At 39.1% G+C, this 26329-nt stretch overlaps 1 protein-coding gene across 4 annotated transcripts in view; it reads left to right on the forward strand.

The window, feature by feature from the left end:
* cadm1a (cell adhesion molecule 1a) overlaps positions 1 to 26329 on the forward strand; it is a 245214-nt gene that overhangs the window by 542 nt on the left and 218343 nt on the right. The window lies entirely within an intron of this gene.

Here is a 26329-nt window from a genome sequence, read left to right on the forward strand (position 1 = left end):
GCGTCCAAAGTGGTGCGAATTCCCCCTTGAATCTCGTGTTTGTTCGAGTTTTGCAACTCGCACAACGAGAAGCCGATTCCACCTCGCTGCTTCGACTGTTGACGTTTACCGCATTCCGAAGTTAAAACAATAACAATAACAAAAACTCGAGTGTTTTAGCGTTTTACGCATACGTCGAAGTGGAAATGACGTGTTGATATACAAAATCGTGTATGTCACCATGGACCCGGATAAGAATGTGTTAAATGCGGATATGCGAGGATTCTTAACGGGGTTCAGGACGGTCGTATTCTGGGTATGCAGCAGGCTACGGGGGGAGGGGTGTAGTGGGTGTAAATGTTCCCTTCTACTGCCTTGCCAGTGAGTTGGAATGGTTTAGAAAAGAACTTTATATGTACAGGACAGTATTTTGTGGACTGCGGTGTGTGATTGCGGTATTGCACTGCTTGCTTTCAGGGTCTTCCATCTCATGCATTGCCATGGAGATGTGATGAAATAACAGCAAGGAGACGCACCCTCACCCCATCGCTCTTCACCTTCAATGTATTCATATCGGTTATGCAAATAGGTGCAATGATAAACTGGTTTTGCTGGGATGATTTTTTTTTAAATGCAAGGCAGTTATGTGATGGTTGAATACAGTGGTGGGCAACATGCGGCACATGAGCCATCCGGGGTCCGAGCGAGGCAGGTTATGCAATTTGTAGAATTGATAATCTTGTCATCTTGATTGCACTGATGTCTGCAGACATGAATTTGAATATGTTTAACATTTCTTTGAAAATGTTGAAACTTCAACCCTGAAAACAAGTTTATTTTGCTTACAATTGTCCGCAAACATTTGCCGCATTCAGATATATTCCTATTTAGATAAAAGTATGTGACACAGATACTGAAAGGAATGATGGAATCTAAAATATGTTTGCTTGTAAATTCCATTCAATCTCAGTTATCTAGCTAGCTACCGAGTTATCTATTTGCTATTTTTAAGATATCTATTAGCTGTCTACCTGGCTGTCTATCTAGTTAGCTATCTAGATAGCTATTTGGCTAGCTATCTACTATCTATCTAATAGCTATCTAATGTCTAGCTGGCTGGCTATCTGGCTAGCTATATAATAGCTATATATCTAATAGCTAATAGGTATATAATGGCTATCTACTACATGTACTGAAATGAAAGATGTAATCTAAAAAATGTTTGCTTGTAAATGCCATTCAATCTCAGTTATCTAGCTAGCTACCGAGCTATCTATTTGCTATGTTTAAGCTATCTATTAGCTGTCTAGCTGGCTGTCTATCTGGCTAGCTGTCTAGCTAGCTATTTGGCTAGCTATCTAATGTCGAGCTGGCTGGCTATCTGGCTAGCTATATAGCTAGCTATTTAGCTAGCTATCTAATAGCTAGCTAATGGCTATCTGATGCTATCTACTAGCTGTTTGTCTGACTGGCTAGCTATCTAGCTAGATATCTATTAGATATCTATTAGCTAGCTAGCTTGCTATCTGTTTGAGTTACTTTCGGGTTGAGTGAACGCTGGTGCTGCCGCTGCTCACCCACAGAAAAAACGTATGCTGTGACTGTAAAGTGACCTTGAGAGTTTTGAAAGGCGCTTATAAATGAAATGTATTAGGTTAGGTAGGTTAAGTAGGTTAATGTTTAGAGAGTTAATGGCGACGGGGGAAGTAAATGTTGAAATGTCTGCTGGATTTGATGCACATGGATCGGAGTCACCGGAAAAGGTGGTGGGCATGGTTCAGAGGGTCTCACTCAATGCTAATTGTCTATTTTTTATGGGTGGTGGAAGAGAGCTAGACATCCCTGTTTGTATAAACCCTTTTTACGCTGAGTTGGTGCTTCATCATGTTGGAGGATGGCAGACGTTTGTCGCGTTGTGGATTATACGGGCGGCTTAATCCAGAGCATCGCTTTTATCCATGAAAGCTCTCAGGCTCCCCCCGGTTGTGGCGTTTTTGCCGAGTGAGCACAAAACTAAACAAGTCTGTGTCGTTTTTTTTGTACCGCCGCAACTTTTGACTCTAGCTTCATTGCGATGGATTGAGACAAAGCACAGGTGACAGAAAGTGTTGAAATTATTTAGCATCGGCCATTGTTGACTTGCTTTGTTGTCGTTAGCATTGCAGAATGTTTTACATTCATTATTTTTTCTTTCATTTTAAATACGCATTGAAAAGTTATTAATTCTATGTTAAATTTGGGCGCGATAATCTCCACTGATATTTTTTTGGTTACCTCAGCCAAGAAGGCTAAACTTTGTCTAAGGGGTGGGAAATGGGCCACGAAAAACCCATTAGAATTTGGTGCGCTTCCAGAATGTTCCTCCTTCTGACTTTTCCTTACATTCAAGGAGCGAAGGGCACATTTGACTCTAATATCCTGGTGAATAAAACATGCATCTTTCTGCAAATTCATCAAATTTGATCCAGATCCAATTTTTTTTTCCCGAACTGTGCAATTTAGTTTGCTTCTGTATTTTGGATATATCAGCATGATGTTGTTCGTATTCACAATGCGGATTATTTTATCCAATGATGTAATCACTCCTTTTTTTTTACAATAACAACCTCTGGCAATGTTTTCCCCTTCCACGAGGGGGCAGCATTTGCCTTTTGTCCATGTTTCAATGTGACGTGACACCGTTAAATATCCATCACTAATTATTAATCTTGCTGCAAAATTCAAATCAATAGGAGTAGAAGAAGAAATAGAACACGCTAGGCTAACCATTAGCTTATTTCATGACAATACTATAAACTCATTCACTGCATTTCCCAAATTTATTCAGGGAATTGCAAAGCTTGACGAGGAGCGGCATTCCCAAATTTGTTCGGATTTTGGATTTTCTTGCGGGGGTGCCGATTAAGCGCTGGTCAGACCTCTGGCATTATTTTTCCCTTCCACGAGGGGGCAGCATTTGCCTTTTGTTCATGTTAGCGCTTTCTTACAGCTTCCGTTGTTGTTAATATATAATTCAATATGTATACATTGTCTTTTGTACATATGCCCCAATTTCAAGCTCAGATAACTCCAGATGCATATTATTTAGGAATTAACTCTTCTATGGTTTCTAATCTATGGTTTCTGATGCTGTATTGAATGTTTATGTTGTCCTAAGGAAAATCAAAATCAATAGGAGTAGAAGAAGAAATAGACCAGCGAGGCTAACCATTTTTAAAACATTATTAACTCAACTCAAGTCCTAAAACTCAATATTCTGTGGGTCCAAGTAACAATGACAAAAACCCTGGCACAGGAGTGGACACATATTGGCACATTGTCTGGCAGTGAGTGAGTTAATTAATCAACAATTCCTTTCCCGAGCGCAACCCGACAAACTTTTCAACCTGCACTGATTATTTCCCACAAGTCTCCAAAAATGAAAATTTCCCAAGACTACTTTCTCCAAGGAGTGTTGTTTTATTTTATTTTTTTAGTTGCTGAAGTCGGCCTTCAACTCAAGACTCAGCCATCCATATAACTACATCAGATATTACTTCCACTGGGCATTTTGCTCAGCTCTTTAAATTTTAAACAGCCAAATATTTAATGAATCAGACCTTTCATCTTGAGTTAAGGGTGTTTTTCTTCTTCTTTTTTTTATGTATTTTATGCCTGATACTGTATGTACCCATTAGGTAACACAATCAAGCATTTCACTTAGAATAGACTAATTGATTAGATTAATGAATTACATACAAGAGTCGATGAGATTTAAAAACAAGGCAGTTCACGAATTGAAAATATAATATGGATCGCCATTCCCAAATGTGTTCAGGTTTTTGTTTTTTCTTGCTGGGAATGTAGATAAAGCGCTGGACATCCCTCTGGCAATGGTTTTTCACTTCCCTTTTGTCCATGTTAGCGCTTTGTTCCATCTTCAGCTGTTGTTAAAGCACTATATAAACCAATATGTATGTATCGCATTGTATTTCAGTTAGCCACCCTCATTTCAAGCTCGTTTAACTCCAGATGCATATAATTTAGGAATTATGGCCTCTGGCAATGTTTTTTTGTTTTCTACAAGGGGCCCGCATTTTCCTGTTTTCCATGTTAGTGCTTTGTTCCAATTTCAAATGTTGTTAAAGCGCTATATAAATGAATATGTACGTACTGTATTGTGTATACCCGCCCCCATTTCAAGCTCAGATAACTCCAGATCCATATAATTTAGGAATTAACTCATTTTATCTGATGAAAGTCTAAGGCAGGGGTGTCAAAGTAATGTTTTTGCCGCGGGCCACATTGTAGTTATGGTTTATGGTTTATGGTTGGTTTATGGTTTATGAGCGCACAACAAATTAATGAAAAACTAGTTTGCAAATCTGAAGTCAAGAATAATGACTGTTATTGTGGTTTACATTAAAAAATGAAATTGTGGTTAGGATTTTAGCAAGCATCATGGAATTTCACAAGTTGGATTTGCTTTCACGGGCCGAAAAAAATGATGTGCCGGACCGCATTTGGCCCCCGGGCCTTGACTTTGACACCTGTGGTCCAAGGTTTCTTACGCTGCATTGAATGTTTATGGTAGTCCTAAAATTCAATATTCTGTGTGTCCTGGAATTTAATAATAATAATAATAATAATAATAATAATAATCATACATTTCATTTTAAGCGCCTTTCAAAGCTCTCAAGGACACTTTACAGTCACAGACAAGCATAGGTACTATAATAAATAAAATACAATCCCAAATAAAATACAATAAATAAAATACAGTTGTAAATAGAAACAAAACAAAGAGCTACACAGAAAGTGTGATTCTAAATAGGTGGGTTTTGAGATGGGATTTGAAGGTGGGAAGAGAATCCATGTTACGAATGTTGGGAGGAAGTGAGTTCCAGAGTTTGGGGGCGGAGCAGCTGAAAGCCCTGTCCCCCATCGTGCTGAGACAGCCAGGGGGCAGGGGGTCACACAGAGGTGGAGGGACGAAGAGGATCTTGGGGAACGAGAGGGAATAGAAATTTTAATTTTAATTTTAATTTTAAGAAGGTCAGATAGGTATGATGGGGCAAGATTATGGATTATGGATGGATATGTATAGTGCCTCTTTGCATTTTTTTTGCTGATGATACTAGTGCAGCGTGTTCGACCGGAAACAAATTCCTTGTGTGTTCTACATACTTGGCAATAAAGATGATTCTGATTCTGATAGCTTTTAATGTATAAAGAATAATTTTAAAGTTGATTCTATATATATTTTATTTGAGTGACAATGACAAAAACCCTGGCACTGGAGTGGACATATTTTTGCACATCGTTTGGCAGTGAATGAGTTAATCAACACTTAAAAAAATGCCTGCTAGTTGATGCTTGATCAGTCATCGAAAAAAAAAAAACACAACAATTGATTCAAAATATTGATCTATATTTTGAACAATTTCCAAACAAGGACTTATTTGGAGTATTGCTCCGCCCCCTTTGTGAAAGTTCAATATTTTTCTGTCTCTATGATAAATTGGACATTTAAATTGTCCTGTTTGGCAGTCACAAAGTGCCACACCGGGTACTCAGTGTCATTCCGGTTTCAGCTCAACCGGTGATGGAAAACAGGTGCTGGAATGGACTCGCTCTCCCCCTCCCTCTGTCGCCCTCAACAATCACTTTAAGTGTAATGAAGAACAATGGCTTCATTCCTCAGGGTGGAGGGTGGAGGGTGGGGGGAGCCCAAGTGACCTAACTCACTCCTGTCCCCCCGCCCCCCATCCCTCTCGTCGATGGCGACCGTTGTTGGCACGCCAACAGATGACTGGCTCGGGTCGCATCTGGCCTCGGTGCACTTAGTGTAATCAAAGCCAGCAAAAAGCCTTTACAGCCTACTTGTCAGTGAGCCGTCTGCTGATGGGATGTCAAGTACGCACCTTCCGTTTCCGAATCTCTTGAGGCGGAGGCCATTTTTTATTTTTTTGTATGGCGCGGATGCCAATCTGTCACTCGGAATACAGCCGACTTGCCTCGGGCGTCTAATTACGGTGAACGGTTTGACGTTGTTGCGTTTGAGACCTTTGCGAAAGTGTCAAAACTAATTGAGGCGCTTGTGACGTGAATACATAAATTTTGATATGAAGTTAAAATTGATCCGACCAATCAAAAATGCCCTGACTCTTCCCTGAGCTCACAATTATCCGTTCTACGCAGAAGATAAAGAATATATGTCTGCGAGTCCTGTTATTTTTATCGATGTACATTGTGTTGGTGTAGCTAGCGTCCAATCTGTCGCTTGCAGTATTAAATAATAATAATACAGTAAAGTCTCGTTATATCGATATTCAAGAGAGTCCGAAAAAATATCGATATAACCGGGACTATCGAAATATCCGACCCTGTTTGCATGTAATTTTCTCTGTGCGTGCATAGAAATAGTATCGATATAACCGACTGACTATCGATATATCCGATATCGATATAACGAGACTTTACTGTATATTTATTTTTTTTTTACTTTCAAAGCTCTCAAGGACACTTAAAGGACAACCGACACCATTTTTTTGTTTCCTAACTCACATCAGAAAAACATTTTATAACTCTAAAATCTATCTAAAATACCCAAAACGCGCAAACTGATATTTTTAGTCAAATGCAAAACACCAATAAAAATGAGTTAAAGTGGCCCAAAACTACTTCAAAATGGCGAGTTTCAGAAGGTCCCGCCCCCTTGTTCGTGATGTCACGCCGTCTTCGCCTTGCTCTCGAATCAAAATAATGGCTTCAGATTTGGCTTTCTTGTTACTCATCCAGTTATGAATATGATTCAAATAGTTCTGAAGTGGAAAGCATACATGTTTGCAATCGATTAAAGAAGTCCTTCCGGATCATTTTGAGGCGTCTGGACTCCAATGTAGCGCCCAGAAAATGCACAATATGGCGCCCAAGCTCCGTTGGATATGGGCTGATTTGTCTGCTGGGAATTTGTGTCAACTAGTATCAAATAGTAGTCTTGGTGCAACACACACACGTTATTTATGTTTTTCCTTCTAATTTCGCCATCAACGCGGATCAACACGTTTTTTTCAGACCTAACAAAGTACCCAAAATGCATTGTGTGTCGCTTTCTCGGTCAGGGGCGTTCCCTCCGTGACGTCACGTCAGGCATCGTCATCAACTGGAAAGCAAGACTTCCTGAATATTCAGCGCAAGTCTTAAAATATAAAATATAGCTAAATGCGGTGGAATCTTTGTAAAATACGCTCAGTAGAACTCATTTCAAGTGATTTTACAAATTATGGACACAACTTGTCCGGAGACGTCGGTTGTCCTTTAAATCCCCACAGCAAGTGATTTGATGCCCAAAATCACCAACGAAAAAAAAAAAAAATCATTAATTTGCGTCAAGACAAGTGAAAATTCGAAAGCCTCCGTCATTCTAGCATGATGCTGAGACGCATGGGTAGCATCGGACGATCTAATTGGACCCTGATCGCCGGTATTCAAATAAATACATAAATATACCGGCCAAATGAAAACATAAATAAATAAATGAGTACACCAGGCAAATAATAAAAAAAATAAAAATATGAAAAATGAAATGAAATCAGTAAAATGGACCCAAAAAATGCAGATTAACTGCTCCTTCAGCCATTTTTCATTTTCAAAAAATACAGCTATTAATCTGACAACCCAAAAAACACTGTTCACTTCAAAACAACGGAAATCGCTTTCTGGAAAAAAAACAAACGTTTTTTTTTTTTTCTTACTTCCAGCGAAAGACAGAAAGACTAATGTTTAAAACAATCCTCCCAAAATATGCCGTTGCTTCGAGCTTAATGTTTACGCTTTGATACGCTGCTTAAGTGTGATTTTGGGAGGGCGCGGGTCGCCGGTACAGCGTTATTATGCTTCAAAAACACATCCTCGCACTTAAAAGGCTTGTCTTTGTTGTTTCCGTCATTGAAACGGAAGATAATTCAAGCAGATTGAGGAAGTATTTCACATTTTGTTCCGACGTATTTCACCTCCCATGCAATGCAAACCGAGCTGGGGCTACACTGCGCGATTGCTCGTTAAAAAAAAAAAAAAAGACGACTATTAGTCGATAATTAGAAGAAAAGTCCAACCACTACTTCTGCAAAACTGACAGCAAAAGCGGTGCCCAAACACCTCGCTCGAATAAATCCGTGAATGGCAGTGAATGAGTTAATTTGGGGAAATTCATGAACAAAATCCTGTAGATTGATTGGCTATGTATGTTATTTTTATACATCTTTTAACAGGAAAAAGGTTTGTTTTGTTTAATTGCGGTGAACATACCACACTCGGTTTATTGGATACTCAATTATTCTGTCGATTTTTCAGTATCCACTTCCTGTTTACAATTCCTCAGCAGGAAACTAGGGCAATCCAGTCTCTGCAAGATTCAATAGAAACGTTCGTATGAACATTAAAACACTTCGAGAAAATTACGACCGTCAAAATTCTTTCCATTCTCCTCATGACTCGAACCTGAAACAAAATGGACGTCACACAATCGCTTATTCTTTTTTATTTTTATTTTCCAATTCCGGCTGGAAAGTCAAATTCAAAACCGGTGACCGTGCGTTACCCCCTTTATCGCCGCCTACGCGTTGGCCTCTCTCTTTCCCGGTCGTCGCACAGCCTCCGTTTCATCTCTGACCTGTCGGAAACAAAGCTAGCTAGCGTGGGATGGGCGCTTCAACGCCACATTTCTTTATTACCTCCCACACCCGAATGCTTTGTCAGTAATTGCAGCTTAGGATGCTCACATTGTGCTTCTTAAAAGCATCATAACACCATCCTACTGTACGTGGTAATTTCCTCGACGTCGATCACACCACAAAATACACCCCGTCGTCGAGATGCGGCAAAGTATTGTTGAAATAGGACTGATTAATTTTTATTTATTTTTTAGGAGGTGCGGGTGGAGTAGTTGATGCCATATTTAAGCTTCATTTGTAAAAAAAAAAAAAAATAAAAAAATATACATTTTATTTTATTGTAGTTTAGTTTATTTTAACGTATTTTATTTGATTGAAATTATTTTAGAAAATTTATTTATTATTTATTTATTTATTTATGGGTGGGGCTAGTTTGCGACGACATTAAATACCTGTCAGAGATGTTCCATCGGACACTGTAGACCACAGGTGTCAAAGTCAAGGCCCGCGGGCCAAGTCCGGCCCGCCACATCATTTTTTTCGGCCCCGCGAAAGCAAATCAAACTTGTTAAATTCCATGATGATTGCTAAAAAAAAAATTTTATCTGATGAAAGTCTAAGGCAGTGGTGTCAAGGTCATTTTTTGCCGCGGGCCACATTGTAGTTGTTTTCCTCATGCCCTCATTTGAAGCTCATATAACTCCAGACCCATATAATTTTGGAATTAACTCTTTGTTTCTGATGAAAAAAACAGAATCTAAGGTTTATAATGCTGTATTAAATGTTTATGTAGTCCTCAGGAAAATACAAATCGATTGGAGTAGAAGAAGAAATAGACCAGCGAGGCTAAATATTAGCTTATTTCATGACGACACCGTTAATGCTAATTATTCTCATTGTATGATTCTCCAGTCCATATTTCTCGACCATTAATTCTATTTCCTTGAAATAGAATAGAAAAAAAATATTTAGTACCAATCATCAATATTTTCAACCATTTCCACATTTTTAAACTTTTATACGTCGGCACTATGTCCCAAACTGCGCACAAGCTAAAGTGTGCGCCCGACTCTTGGATAGAAGAAAAGAGGGGTGTGTGTGTGTGTGTGAGAAAATCCATTCATTGTCATTCTCCGCCTAGTCCAGATGCTGCCACTTCAATCTGCTCTCTATTTTGTCACACTAATGCGCCGAAAGATGACAAGGGTGGGTCATCTCGGAGCAAAGCAAAAAAAATCAAAAATAAAGAAAAAAATAGCACAGGGGGGGGGCTGACTATGACAGCCAATGTCAGCCTGCCTTCTAATTTGTCACACATACTGTGATGGTGGTAAAGGGGATGGGGTGGGGGGGGGGGGAGAAAAAAAAATCCAAAAATGGAAAAGACGATGGGTCATGGCTTCGAGGAAAATGGCGAACTTCTTATTTGATTGCGGTACAGCTACTGTTTGAAAATGTGATCTTGGAAGGGTGGCCCCAGTGCGTTGTATGTCAGGCTGCGCCATATTGTCAATGCTTTATAGGGGGGGGGTTGGCATTTATTATTAAAATGGCTCTCAACCATCTGGTCTTTCGATGGAGCGGATCTCGTCTATGCACACCCCCACCCCTTTTTTTGTATTGATTATTCTAGAAATTCAGTCACATGAAATTAAAATTACTTTATGACTCTTTTCCTTCACATAGCGGATGATGCTACCATCAATTTGCCGATTATAATCTGGTACGGTCATGAAAGCGCTTTTTCCCCCTTTTTTGGGGGGGGTTTGAACGCACCTTTCATTTAACATGAATTATAAATAACACCAGTGACGTTGGCTCGTATGATTCCAGGGAATAATAGCTTAAAAATGTCTTGTTCTATGATAGGCGAACGCATCATCATGAAATTTGGGTATGTCATACACGTCAGCTCTTCTCTCCTTGTCGATTCTTATTCCGGGAAAGAAATGAAAAAAAAAAAAAAAGACAAGACAGACTCCTGGTAAATCATTCATACCCCAGAGCTTGCACTGCTGAACAATGCTCTGAAGTTTTGTGTTATTAAAGTTCCGGGACTATCGAGGAATATATCCGAATCAGCGGGTGGATTAATGCCGCAGCAGGGTTGCGTTTTGAGAATTTGTAGTCAAGTCTACGTCAAGAGAAATTGCTTGTAAATGTCCCGTTCGTACTTGTGCTTTCATCATTATTCCGATACCGGGAATAAGGTTTTGGATTCTGCTCTGATTTTCGTCTCGGTGGCATCAGTTTATATAGGTACGATCGCGGCTTGGAATTGATGCGGATTTACTGTATATGGGACAGGGGATGTGGGACTGGCTCGCTAGCTAGATAGCTATGTATCTATTAGATATCTGGCTGGCTAGCATGCTATCTATTGGCTATCTATTAGCTGGCTAGTTAGCTTTCCATGAGTGGGTTGAGTGAACGCTGGTGCGCGTGGCTGCCGCTGCTCACCCACAGAAAAACATCCTGTGACTGTAAAGTGACCTTGAGAGTTAGTATTATTATCATTATCTCTTTTCGTCAATGGATGCTACAGCTTCGTGTTAGCGTTCAAAACGTAGCTTGTAGCAGACGTGCACATTTCATAATGATGTTCCTGATCCACTGGTGAAAAGGACGCTTTAATCCTCTCTATCATCTAGAACTGCTTCATGCATCAAAGAGGGTGCAGAAAGTGCGAAAGATTGACATATTTTGTGTTGCGTCACATTATTTGTTTTGTTTTTATTTTTGACTTGAAGATGGCACCGCGAAAGTGGCTGCCTTTACAGCAGCTCCTATATTTTGTTTTTGCTGCTGTGAAATGTAAATTTCTCCACTGTGAGAAAAATAAAGGCTCACCTAATCTAATCTACAATATATTTATCTGTCAAATACAGTAAAGTCTCGTTATATCGATATTCAAGGGAGTCCGAAAAAATATCGATATAACCGGGACTATCGATATATCCGACACTGTTTGCATGCAATTTTCTCCGTGCGTGCATAGAAATAGTATCGATATAACCGGGACTATCGATATATATATCGATATAACGAGACTTTACTGTATATTTGTAACTTTTTTTGGCATTGTTGGCACACAGTTGGTTAGCACACCATTTATTTTTTTTCTCATAATTTGCTTCGGAAGAATTCGTTTTGGATTAAAAATGCAGGAAAGGTAATTTTCACTTTCGCAAAAAAAATATTTAATTGAATTTGTTCTGCCTTAAAATGTTTATTTTATTTTATTTTTATTTTATTTTATTTTTTTATTTTATTTTAGTTTAGTTTAGTTTAGTTTAGTTTTATTTTGTATTGGATTTTGTATTGCATTTTGTATTGTATTTTGTTTTATTTTATTTTATTTTATTTGTGTTTAGTTTATAGTATTTTAACACTTTAATTTCATGTAATTTAATTTATTTTGTATGTATTTTTATCTCTTCATCTATTCATCTATTAATTTTTTTAAACAGTCTACCTTTCTGATAGTCAGTCCATCTCCCTTTGAGACCGAGCGTCTGGTTTTGAACTCCGTGAGGTTATTTCATGTCATTAATCTTAACGTGGAAGACCGGACGGAGCATATACATTTTTTAGGATCCGGGTGCTTACCTGGCAGCAATAACCTTTTCAGTATTCATAGCTGTATTAAGAGGCTTGTACGGTTTGCTATGCAAAAAGTATGTCATGCTTGAGGCTAAAGTGCACACTTTAGATAGTGGCGAATGTCAATCCTGTTTTTCTGCAGTCAGCCACTAGGAAGGGAGGGAAAAAAAAACGACAGCTAAATATGACCAGTCTTCAAATGGAAAAATGTTCATTTTCATGGCTTATGATGCTGCACCATATGTTTATGTCGCTTATTTTGGACTGTAAGCATTCGTATGCGGTGTTGTAACACCGCTGGAAAGGTTTTTTTTTCTCCTCAATCCGCCATTTTTATTTATGATTTATATTTTTATTTAGGGGAGGGGAGTCGCTGGAAAAGGTGGTGGGCAGGGTGCGGAGGGTCCGATAAATGCTAATTTTCTGCGCTGTTGCGTACATGTTTGATCACCAGGTGATTGTAAATGCATTTTATGTAAAACCACTTGAAGAATCAGGGAAATATAAGGTTAAATAACTTTAAAAAAATTCAGAATCAGAATCAGAATCATCTTTATTGCCAAGTATGTAGAACACACAAGGAATTTGTTTCCGGTAGAACACGCTGCACTAGTATCGTTGTCAAAAAAACTGCTTACATTGGCTACTGGGGTGATGCAATTAACCTCTCCAATCTGCGCTCTTCCGGAGCTGAGTTTTTATATGGAGTGTGTGTATCATCCTGCCAGGGGTACGCTGACTCCGAAAGGGGCCGAGCAGCACTCCATTTCGAGAGATTAGACTCTGGCCAGCCAGAGTAACCAAATCGATACGTCCCCTCCAAGAAAGGATTGATCATGCATTGATCCACACCGAACCGTAACGAGGGATTCACCGGACCATTGAAAAGAGTTGGACACACGCATTGACACATGGTTCTTCTGCTATCTATCAAAACAGTCTGCTTGTGCTTATTGTTACTGGTTTTGGGTGATGTATGGGTCTATAAAGTTCGAACTCGATATTTTGTATCTTGTACACATTAGATTCAATTGAAACGGGTCCTCAATTCGCGACTATTTATCTGATAGTGGATTATCTAATCTGGATTTAACCGATGCTAACGCAAACAAAATAAATATTTACATAAATAAAATAAACACAAATACACAAGCACATAAATTAATGGATAAATAAAAAGTAAATAAATAAATAAAAACAAATACATAAACACATAAATGAAAGAATAAATAAACAAATGAATAAATACATAATAAATAAATACTAAATAAATTGATACAGAGATACAGATAGAGAAATAAATAATATAGAAATATATCTATCAATAAATAAATAAAAATACACAAACACATAAATGAAATTAATAATAAACGAACGAATGAAAAAATAAATAAATACAGAACCCTAAATAAACAAATACATCAATGCACAAACACATAGATAAATAAATACATAAATACATGTATACATACATGCATAAATACATGCATAAATAAAAATACATACATAAAAATACATAAACAGACATACATACATAAACACATTGATACATCAATACATTAATGAATACAAAAACATAAATAAATACATAAATACATAAATAAATGCAAAAAAAACATACATAAATCCCTAAATAAATCCATAAACAAATGAATAAATACATAATAAATAAATACTAAATAAATTGATACAGAGATACAGATAAAGAAATAAATAATATAGAAATATATCTATCAATAAATAAAAATACACAAACACATAAATGAAATTAATAATAAACGAACGAATGAAAAAATAAATAAATACAGAACCCTAAATAAACAAATACATCAATGCACAAACACATAGATAAATAAATACATAAATACATGTATACATACATGCATAAATACATGCATAAATAAAAATACATACATAAAAATACATAAACAGACATACATACATAAACACATTGATACATCAATACATTAATAAATACAAAAACATAAATAAATACATAAATACATAAATAAATGCAAAAAAAACATACATAAATCCCTAAATAAATCCATAAATAAATACATTAATAAATACATCAATAAAAAAACCTATAGGGCGTACCCCCCACCCTGAAAAAAAAAACTGAAATCGTGGTGGCAGGACTTGTCTTAAAATGCAGGTGAACAATGACATGCATCATTTTATTTCATCACCATTGACAGAGTCAACTGATCTGTCCACTGGGTCACCGTGTACTGCAAATCCATTCTCAGATTCTCGCGAATGGAGTTGGGTAGGCGGTGTGACAAGTTTTTTATTTTATTTTGAAAGAGTCAAAAGTGTGTAGGAAGTGATAAAACACACCTAAGTCTCCAAGGGAACAAAAACGAAGATAAACATTGAGAGTTCTCATCTGTCAGACAAACACAACGCCAACTCTTTACTATGCCCAACTATTCTTCAAGACAAGGTCAAAGGTGGACTTGGGTTCTAAATAGTAACTCAAGGGACAAGGAGAGGACACATGGACATAATATTCAATATTATATCTTTCGCTTTGAATGTCTAATTGTCCTTGAACACAACAACCCAATTCCATGCGAGTATTCCTTTCACCGCCCGCCAGCACTTATTGCCGTCGTGACGTGATGACAACCTCCTCGGCTGTAATTTGGCGCCTCCGTGGACGGGGAAGAAAATAAAAAAAAAAGTGTAACCTGTCTTGTAAACATTTGCAGTATTATATTTGCTGTTCGCTTCGCTGGGAAATAAACATGGCTGTCATTCCCGGCAACGTAATCTGCTCTGAGGTTCGCCGGCATTTAATTGCCTACTCGTACGCTCTTGTTATCTTCCATAGGAAGGAAGAATGAAAATGGCCGTCAGACAAATTAGGCTCCTGGTGTGTCGAAATCTAGCCTGTTGGGGAGCTGCGGCGCTAATTAGCCTCGCCGCTGACAACTGCAGACTTGTTCCAAAGCAAAGCCAAAGACCGTACGTTGACGTACGCTATGGATTAGCTTGTTTTTTTTCAGTCACTGTTTTTTTTAACTGCCTGACTTTGACAAACAAAGTAGTGGTTCATTGAGCACCAACAACTATAAAACAACGGAACATAGACATTTTAATTGTGTTTTTTTTCTTTCCATGAACTGATAGATGAATAACCTGGCTAATGACCTTTTCCTTTGAAGGAGTTTACCAATTATCATTCATGACAGACGCCTGAATTCTGCAGCTCTGCCAAGCTATTTATTGAGAGTATATGCAAATTGAAGTGATACATTAGTAAAACATAGTTTTTCTTGGTTAGAATACCACGCCCCTGGGCATATCTCTAAGCGCGAACAGCTGTGAGCAATAAAACATTGTCTCTTCCATGAACTGATAAATTTGTAACCTGGCTAATGAGCTCTTCCTGTGAAGGAGTTTCATGTCGTAAATTGCTTCAGTGATAAAGGAGTTTCCCAAGGCCAGATCTCCTAGATGAAGATGACAGTTTAACAAGCTGTGTCTGTTGACCTCAGATTGACCCCAGGTTGTCTGTGCTTCAATTGTGTGATCGAGTCACATGTTGACTAAGCATATAACAGCATGAAACTTTTAAATATGATAACTTGTTATTCTGTCTAATCTCTACACGCTAACCTTAGTGAGAATTGAGTCAGACCCGAATCTCCAGCAAAAACTGTTCACTTTTTACAATTAAAACAATACTTTTCAATATGAGTTTAATTTGTTGCTTTAGAGTTGAATCACTTTTCTCAGATCATTTGTCACCATTGAAATGAATGGAAATGACATTAATCCGTTCCGTTTCTAAGAAGTTTTATTTCTTAAAAAGGAAATGTTGCACTTTATCCTATAAGTCTATTCTAAGCTATGTGATTGTTTTATATGTAAGAAATTACGTCAGTCGGAAGGAAGCTCATCACTCCAGTCTGCGGCAATTTGTTGAAACACCGACTGCCAGCTCTTGTATCCAAGGGGATTTCAGTAATATACCGATAGTCCTTAGATTACATACATGTTTAATCCGTTTCCTGAAAAGTGCCACTTTGGGACATACAATTTATTTATTTTTTCCCAGCCCAGCAGCGCCGACTTCAACCTGTGCCAATTGCCGAGCGTAAAATCGGCATGTAATCCCGCATTGTAAAAAAAAAAATCTGCTCTGGCGACGTAATGCATTTAATTCTTCGTTATCTGCAGGCAGTGTCTGTTCCAACAGGTTTCGTCTGTTGTCGTTTAGACAAAAGTATCCCGTCCAATTTGCCATTCATCTGGCGTGTTGAATCTGCATCACCTTTTGTCCCCCTCCTCTCTAATCCTCTTTTCCACCCAAAAAAAAAAAGGCAAAACCAAACGGCAAATCTAAACACAAGCCGCAAACTCTCATTTGCTAATCAAACTCGGGACGAGAGGTAATTAATTCTTTGGAATCTGTCAATTAATTTGCATAATGAGAAGTACCATAATTATGACTTCTGCTACTCAAGCCCAAAATTGTAATTAGAGATTTAGCCTGCTTTACAGCAGAAAAGGCTTTTTTTTAATGGGGGGGGGGGGTCATAGCATCCACTGCTATGGGGATGGAGACCAAAATATGGCAGAAATGTATCAGAATAAAAACATTTCCGCCCTAATTTTCTTTCGGGAGTTGATCTGATCTTCTAATCTATGAAGAACCAAGACCCATGTTCCACGGGGTGCCGGTCTCTTAAAGGACAACCGACACCATTTTTTTTTTGTTTCCTAACTAACATCAGAATTTTTTTTTATAGCATCTAAAATACCCAAAACACACAGGCTGATATTTTTAGTCAAATGCAAAACACCAATAAAAATGAGTTAAAGTGTCCCAAAACTACTTCAAAATGAACTCAGAAAGTTTCCGTTTCAGAAGGTCCCGCCCCCTTGTTCGTGACGTCACACAAGGACGTCTTTTCCTTGCTCTAGAATCAAAACAATGGCTTCAGATTCGGAGAAGATGCTTTCTTGTTACTCATCCAGTTATGAATATGATTCAAATAGTTCTGAAGAGGAAAGCATAAATGTGTGCAATCGATTAAAGAAGTCCTTCCGTGTCATTTTGAGGCGTCTGGACTCCAATGTAGCTCCCCGAAAACGCCCCGAAGATGGCGCCCAAGCTCCTTTGGAAATGGGCTGATTTGTCTGCTGGGAATTTGTGTGAACTAGTATCAAATAGTAGTCTTGGTACAACACGCAACGATTCACCGCCGCATTATTTATGTGTTTTCCTTCTAATTTCGCCATCAACACGAAGTTTTCAGACCAAACAAAGTACCCAAAATGCATTGTGTGTTGCTTTCTCAGTCACGGTCATTCCTGACGTGACATCACCTCAGGCATCGTCATCAACTCGAGACTTCCTGAATATTCAGTGTGAGTCTTAAAACGTAAACTATCGCTATATGCGATGGAATCTTTGTAAAATACGCTCAGTAGAAGTCATTTGAAGCCATTTTACAAATTATAAACACAACTTGTCCGGAGATGTCGGTTGTCCTTTAAGTCGTCAAAGGGGGACTATTGGACCATGTCTATTTGGTCGGTCGCCTCATTCTTCCACATTTCATTAGTAAGAAAATCCATAACCCGCTGCTGTGTCGCGCTGGTGCAGGAAAGATGAAGGGCTTGCATTATTGCGGCGGCATTAGCCTTCTGCGGCGTGCTCGCTCAGCTGTGAGCCTGAGCTCGGCAGGAAAGGAAGGGAGCAGTGTGGTGAGGGGTGCGCAAACAAAAACCACGAAAACAAGGCAGCGCAAGGCATGAAATACGGGAGGAAATGTCACCGGGAGTCGCGGGAGGAGGCAGATCGATGCTAGCTAATCATCCACTTTACTTTTGCGATATAGGCTCAATTAAAAAGCATGGCAGCGCGTTGTTTGTTTGGCCAGATGAAAGTGCAGGAGAGTCTCGGGAGAGTCTCCGTGGGGCGTCTCCCTGCTGGGCTGTTGTCGAAATGAATCATACTGCGTTATCATGAGTGGAATACCACTTTCCTGCGTTTAGAGTCGGCCATGTTTAGATTGAGTATCGGCAATCGTCTTTTGAAGACGATTGTTTTGTCCACAGCCATCGATTAAAGCATTGTTTCAGATAATATCAACAACCAATCTATCTATCTATCTATCTATCTATCTATCTATCTATCTATCTATCTATCTATCTATCTATCTATCTATCTATCTATCTATCTATCTATCTATCTATCTATCTATCTATCTATCTATCTATCTATCTATCTATCTATCTATCTATCTATCTATCTATCTATCTATCTATCTATCTAGCTGTCAGGCTGTCTAGCTGTCAGGCTATCTATCTAGCTGTCAGGCTATCTAGCTATCAGGCTATCTATCTAGCTATCAGGCTATCTATCTAGCTGTCAGGCTATCTAGCTATCAGGCTATCTATCTAGCTGTCAGGCTATCTATCTAGCTATCAGGCTATCTATCTAGCTATCAGGCTATCTATCTAGCTGTCAGGCTGTCTAGCTATCAGGCTATCTATCTAGCTGTCAGGCTATCTATCTAGCTATCAGGCTATCTATCTAGCTGTCAGGCTGTCTAGCTATCAGGCTATCTATCTAGTTTTCAGGTTATCTAGCTATCAGGCTATTTATCCAGTTATCAGGCTGTATAGCCATCAGGCTTTCTAGCTATCATGCTATCTAGCTATCATGCTATCTGACTATCAGACTATCGGGTTATCGGGCAATCTATCTAGCTATCAGGCTTTCTAGCTATTAGGCCATCTAGCTATCAGGCTAATTGGCTATCAGGCTATCAGACTATCAGGTTATCAGGCTAATTATCTAGCTATCATCCTATCTATCTAGCTATCAAGCTATCTAGCTGTCTGACTATCTGACTATCTAGATAGCTATTTATTTATGTATTTATTTATATTTATCCGGCTCAATTGGACACACGACAAGATCCGACGTCATCCGATTTTCTCCTCCCAATCAAGCCACGCACGCTCTCCTCGTGCAACCGACGTGAACGGCAAAACCCGCCGCAGTCATAATTTACGCCTCTCATCCGCCCGCCGTTGGAATATTCATGAAATGGACATGTCAGCCAATTGAAAGAAGGCTGCGGCGCAATGTGGTGACAGTCGCCGAAGGCGCTCCCGAATGCGCCGCGCGCTTCTTTTGATGGCGTGCGACGCGGCGGCCCGCAAACAGCTGCTGTTACGTAACGGTTCCTTCTGCATTTCGCCTGCTCGCGGGCAAGAACGCGGAAAAAATGCTATGTTTCATCTTCTGCAGGCAACGGGCCCCAAATGTGTCCATTAAAATGGATGCGATAATATTGGGGCTAATATTTTTGTCGCTCGCTTTATAGCGGTTGTGTGTTGTTCCCGGTAATGACTCAAATACACTCAAGGGGTAGGAAGGGAATCCAACATATTTCATATTTGCTACCAGTTATGCCTCCGACTTCTTCCGCTTGATTCTTTATATGCAGCGTCGCGTTTGGGCCTTTTTTGTTAACAAACTATCCTTCTATGGTCTATAAAAACGTGCCGAACCAATCCGCATGAGCGTCTTGATAAGACGATTAATTGTCGGGATTGATCGAGTGTTTGTGTTGTTAAAGCCATGGCGGCGAAATGGCCGTGCTGTTGATTCAAGATCAGCTAGTTTGGCTAGCTGAGGTAGAAATCGGAGCTCTTCCTATTGCAACTAGCTAGCCATATACGCTCCTTATTTGGACACTGTTTCGAATCCAGTTTGTGCTTTTGAATCAAACTCCGAAGTCGTATGGAAACGTACAACGACGAATTGCTGTACCGTTCATTACCTCTGGACTAGTTTTCTATCTTAAGGGAGCGATTTAAAGGACAACCTGATATCGGAAACAATTTTATGGCATCTAAAACACCCAACACCAATGAAAATGAGTTAAAGTGTCCCAAAACTACTTCAAAATGACCTCGTAGATGCCGAGTTTCAGAAACCGTCCTTGAGTACTTGAGCTAGGCATCGCTACGGCTAAATGAACAATGTAGTCAAAATGCAATTATGTTTTCTTCTCTTGTGTTTATTCTCTACATCATACAGTAAAGTCTCGTTATATCGATATCGGATATATCGATAGTCCCGGTTATATCGATACTATTTCTATGCATGCACAGACAAAATTACATGCAAACAGGGTCGGATATATCGATAGTCCCGGTTATATCGATATTTTTTCGGACTCCCTTGAATATCGATATAACGAGACTTTACTGTATTTCGTTCTGGAACAATATGTCGTTTTTGAAGAAGGGGAAAAAAGTTGCTTACAACAACGCCCCCCCCCCAAAAAAAAAAAAAAATCGCTAGGTTAGCATGTCACAATCGATTCAAGGCAGGCTGTCATTTGTCCACCGGGAATGATTCCACTGGGAATAATTGTAAGTTAAACAGCACTTTTGTCAGCGCATATAAATGCATGCGTGTGGGTGGTTTGTTGCGTGGGTGTTTTTTTTTGACAGACATTTAAAACGTCATGTTTTTCACCGCCAGCGTGTGATTGGTTTTGTGAACCGACTTGTTCCTGCGTCGCCGCTGAAAAAGCTCAGGGTCAGGGTTGCGACGTCTTCAAGATGACCTCGCTTGTTAAAAAAAAAAAAAGGCGCAATTGTGCGCCACTGTGTTGCCTGTGAAGAGGAACTCGATCAGCGGGCTGTCAAATTGTGATGCTTCAAACCCCCCGGCCCCTTCTACATCGACTCAAAAGGCTTCATTTAACCACAAGTGTTAAACAAGGAAAGAAAAGGGGGTCGTACGGGTCAAGGTGGAAAAACCTACCTGGTCATCTCCAGATAAAAAAATGTTACCGGTCGCCCCTGGCAACAGAGTCACGTCACTGTGAATGTCCTTGTCGAGAACGAAAAGAGTATTATTCTGGATTGGATGTGTTCTTTGGCTACTTTTTCAACAAAAAAATAAATAAAATGGGTGAATGCAAAACCAAGGACTGCACCCGAAAAGCAAACCAAAGCAGCGCGAAAGAAATCCGCCAATAACTAACTCGGCCAGTGCCAGGGTTTTTGTCATTTTCACTCAAATTGCTGGACCCAAAGAATATTGAGTTTTAGGGCTACTTAAACATTCAATACAGCGTTAAAAACATTAGACTCTCTACTTTCATCAAAAAAAAAGTAAATTCCTAAGTTATATGGGTCCGGAGTTATCTACGCTTGAAATTGGGGCGGCTGTACAAAATACAATACAATACATAGATTTATTATAGTGCTATAACAGCTGAAGCTGTAACAAAGTGCTAAGATGGACAAACATACAAAGAAGGCAAAAAAACATTGCCAGAGGTCTGACCAGCGCTTATTCGGGACCTCAATATAAACCTCAAGAAAAACCAAAACCATATTCGGGAATTATGCTACTCATCAAGCTGATCAACCTCGCTATCTGGCTATCAAGCCATCTGGCTATCTAGCCATCTGGCTATCTAGCTAGCTATTTGCTATCTGGCCAGCTACGTAGCTAGCTGTCTATTTGCTATCTATTATCTGTCTAGCTGGCTATATGATAGCTATTTAGCTATCTATTTAGCTGGCTATCTAGCTGGCTAGCTGTTAGCTATATATTAGCCTGCTTTCTATGTATTTGAGTTACTTCGGGGTTGAGCGAACGCTGGCGCGTGTGGCTGCCGCTGATCAACCTAGCTATCTGGCTATCTAGCTAACTATTTGCTATCTAGCTAGCTATCTGTTATCTATTATCTGTCTAGCTGGCTATAGATTGGCTATTAGCTAGCTATCTGGCTGACTAGCTATTAGCTATATATTCGCTAGCTTTCTATGTATTTGAGTTACTTCGGGGTTGAGCGAACGCTGGCGCGTGTGGCTGCTGCTGCTCACCCACAGAAAAAAACTTATCCTGTGACTGTAAAGTGACCTTGAGAGTTTTTTAAGGCACTTAGAAATGAAATGTATTATTATTATTACTATTACTACAGTAAAGTCTCGTTATATCGATATTGGTTATATCGATAGTACTGCTTATTACGATACCGCAGGATCGGATATATCGATAGTCCGGTTATATCGATATTTTTTCCGACTCCCGAGAATATCGATATAACAAGACTTTACTGTATTACTATTACTATTATCCCGGTGAGCGACAAACAATCCTATTGCCACATCCTTAATGATATCCACCCAACCAATCTTGGTCATTAAGATGAAGTGCGCTTTTAAAACCCACTTTAAAGTGAGGCATCCATCGCCACGGAGAAAACAAATTTATTCCTAATCCGACTCGAGGGAGCTTCTGTTTTTGTATTTTTTTTTTCAACCCGTATTGGAAAGCAGGACCTGTAAATTGTATCAATACGCAAAGTGCAGACCTTGCACTTTGTGGTGAAATGTTTTTGCATTTAACTATGCTTGATGGCGGACGAGATTTATTTGGTTTTGTACGTCTGGTGTGGATTTGGTGAGGGGCCAATAGGGGGGGTGAGAAGGGTTGGGGGTGGAATGGGGGGGGGGGTGCAATCCATCTTCAGTGATGAATTGTTGGTTGAGAAAAAAAATTACTCGAATGTTTGTACCTCGGCAAACTACTGCGGTAAATGTACAAAATATTCGCTAGCAATTAGCCATCGATTCGTTAGCTATTCAATCTCTATTCGCTAGCTAGCTATATTGCTATTTATTTGAGTTACTTCGGGCTAGCTAGCTATTCACTATATCGCTATCGAGCTAGCTAGCCATCTAACTTATCCTGTGACTGTAAAGGGACATTGAGGGTTTTGAAAGGCGCTTATAAATGAAATGTATTATTATTATTACTGTATCTACTAGCTAGCTAGCTTTCGATCTATTTGAGTTATTCCGGGTTGAGTGTTGTTGTTGTTGTTGATGATGATGATTATTATTATTATTATTCCCGGTTGAGTCAATGCTGGCGCGTGTGACTGCCGCTGCTCACCCACAGAAAAACTGATCCAGTGATTGTAAAGTGACCTTGAGGGTTTTGCAAGGCGCTTACAAATGAAATGTATCATTATTATTAAAAACCTTAGACTCTCTTCTAGACTCAAAAAAGTGTTCATTCGTAAGTTATATGGATCCGGAGTTATCTGAGCATAAAATGGGAGCGGCTGTGCAAAATACAAATGCTGCCCTCTCGTGGAAAGGAAAAAAAAACATTGCCAGAGGTCTGGCCAGCGCTTTATTAGCACCCCTTCCACGTTCCACGTCATATTTTCAATTCCCGAATACATTTGGGAATGGCAGTGAATGAGTTAATATGTCATTCATGTTGTGTTTTTACTCTTGTCAACTTAAGTAGAATCGCCGTGTTTGGCTTTCATCTGCTCCGTGAACACACACTAATGCTTAACGACGCTCCTCTAATTATGGTTTATTGTTTCAAAACGACGATCTCAAGACGAGGGGGTGGGGAGGGGGATCTTCTCCTTACTTTTGGCAGCCTACAACCGGGGCCATAAAAAAAACACCAATTACAAACAATTTACTTCTCATTGCACCAAGGGGGCATTTCGAGGGTGAGTTATGATACACCGTCACACAGCTTGCATAACCCTCTTCCGTTTTTCTAATTGTGTTTATGAGCGTGCTTAACCTTTCGCAAATATGTTACGATTTTGTGGCGGGGAGGGGGTGAAATATCAAAAATGGCAGAAAAAAATGGTCATAAACGCAAACAAATATAGGTCAGCGTTTCCATGGTGTGTGTCAAGGATATTTTTAATAATAATAATAATAATAATGCATTTCATTTATAAGTGCCTTTCAAAACTCTCAAGGTCACTTTACAGTCACAGGATATTTTTTTGTGTGGGTGAGCAGCGGCAGCCACACGCGCCAGCGTTCACTCAGCCCGGAAATAACTCAAATTGGAAGAAAGCTAGTTAGCGAGCTAATAGATAGCTATCGAGATAGCTAGCTGGGTATATACTGTATATAATAGATCATTATTAGTTAGCTAATAGATAGCTATTGAGATTGCTAGCTAGCTGGATAGCTATATAGCTAACAGACAACTAAAAGATGCTAAATTGAACAAAAACTTCCCAAAAAGGATACTATCATGGAATTTTGGGGGAGATTGGGGAGGAGGTTGAGGTATTTACGACTAGATAGCTAGCCAGCCAGGTAGATAGCTAGCTAGCAAGGCAGCTATATAGCTAGATAGCCAGCTAATAAATAGCAAATAGACAGCAGATAGCTAGCTCGCTTGAAAGGAGGGAGAGACAAGACCCGATACCGATCCTCGCTCAAGACTGAATTAATAATAATAATAATAATAATAATCTTTGTAAGCGCCTTTCAAAACTCTCAAGGTGACTTTACAGTCACTGGATCAGTTTTTCTGTGGGTGAGCAGCGGCAGCCACATGCGCCAGCGTTCACTCAACCCAGTAGTAACTCAAATAGATTTTTTTTAGGAAGATTGTGATACTATACCTTCGCTATGCTAACTCTGCTAACTATGCTAACTACTTTTTTTTAGCAAATAAAATACGCAAAGACTGTACGTCAGTCAGTCACATTTCGGCTGATTTCATTGTAATTATTTCGTAATTAGCAATATGACTGGCATTTAAAAATCATAGTTATGTAATTGTTAGCCGTTGGAATAGCTAGCTTTGCGCGCACACACACAGTCAATGCAAAATAAAGGCTTTGAAAATCTTTTTGGGGGTTTGCGAATGCCATTTGGAGTCTATCGAACCGGCAGGTGCACAGTGTTCTTTTCCCTGTAAGATCTTCACCTTCTCATTTAGCATTTTTTTCTTTTTAATTTGGTGCCTTCCAATGATGCCCAAAGGTGGCTAAAATCCATTAGCGGGTCAATAGTAGCACACAGCTACGCTTTTATGATTTTTTTTTGGGTATTTATTCCAATTCTGATGGATGCTCGTGGATGCTTCTTATTTTCATTTTGAAAAGATGCAGCTATTTTCACCCAAATTAATTCATAAACCTAAATCTAAGCAGAGAAGATCGGCTTTCATTTGCGTTGAGAGCGCCGAAGGTCGTACGATTCGGATATGCGGTGGTACCTTGATGTAGGTATGCTACTAACTTGTCGCGGACCGAAATTGGATTTTGGAGCGAGCTTCGGCGACACCGCTCGAAGGAGATCTTTACGCTGTCTCTCGAAATCACCTATCGCTGGCTAGGAACGTAGCCTTACTCACCGTATATCATATTGAACTGCTTTGTATTCCGATTAAACAATCTGATTAGCCAAGAGTCATTCCCCGAACGATGTTGCTAACACTCGGAATTATAACTTTACACATTACTCAGCCATACGGGTGTTTTAACGGGATTATTTGAAATTACAAATGGATCCTGACGTTTTATCTCCTTTGAGTAAAAATATGTCCGCTTTGGTCAAGATTTTTCCTTGAAGTGGACAACTTCTAGTGATCGAAATGCTAGCTACTTAACGTTGTTCAGGAAACTATTTATGTATTAATTTTTTTACTATAAATATATCGAAATGTAAGACAGCACCCAGTGTTGGTCTTGTGTACGTTTAAAAATGTTAGCAGGAGGTTGTCATGAAAATAATGGTCAAAAACACACTGTTAAAATTCGCGTTGAAGTTTGGAAGCTAGCTAGCTAGCGAATGAACTGCTTACATTTCTATGTGGTGAGTATCTAACATTATCTCACAGGTAGTGCAAAATGATTTTTATCGGATTATCAGTCACATTTGGTGTTCAAAATCAAAAATGGATCCCCGCATTGTATCTCCTTTGAGTAAATGTCCGCTTTGGTGGGCAACTTTTGGTGATAGACAAGCTAGCTAGTTAACATTGTTCAGGAAACTATGTGTTTATTTTTTTACTAGAAATAAATGGAAATGTAAAACAGCACCTGGTGTTGGTCTTGCATATACGTTTAAATATGTTAGCAGGACGTTGTCATGAAAATAACGGTCAAGAATACACTGTTAAAATTAGCATAGAAGCTAAGAAGCTAGCTAGCGAATGAACTGCTCTCTGATTTCTTTGTGGTTAGTATCTAATATTATCTCACAGGCGATGCAAAATGGTTTTTATCGGAATTTCAGTCAGGCTTGGTGTT

The sequence above is a fragment of the Hippocampus bargibanti genome, linkage group LG16 (genome assembly GCF_051943395.1).
Source record: "Hippocampus bargibanti isolate YZ-2025 linkage group LG16, ASM5194339v1, whole genome shotgun sequence".
NCBI lineage: Eukaryota > Metazoa > Chordata > Actinopteri > Syngnathiformes > Syngnathidae > Hippocampus > Hippocampus bargibanti.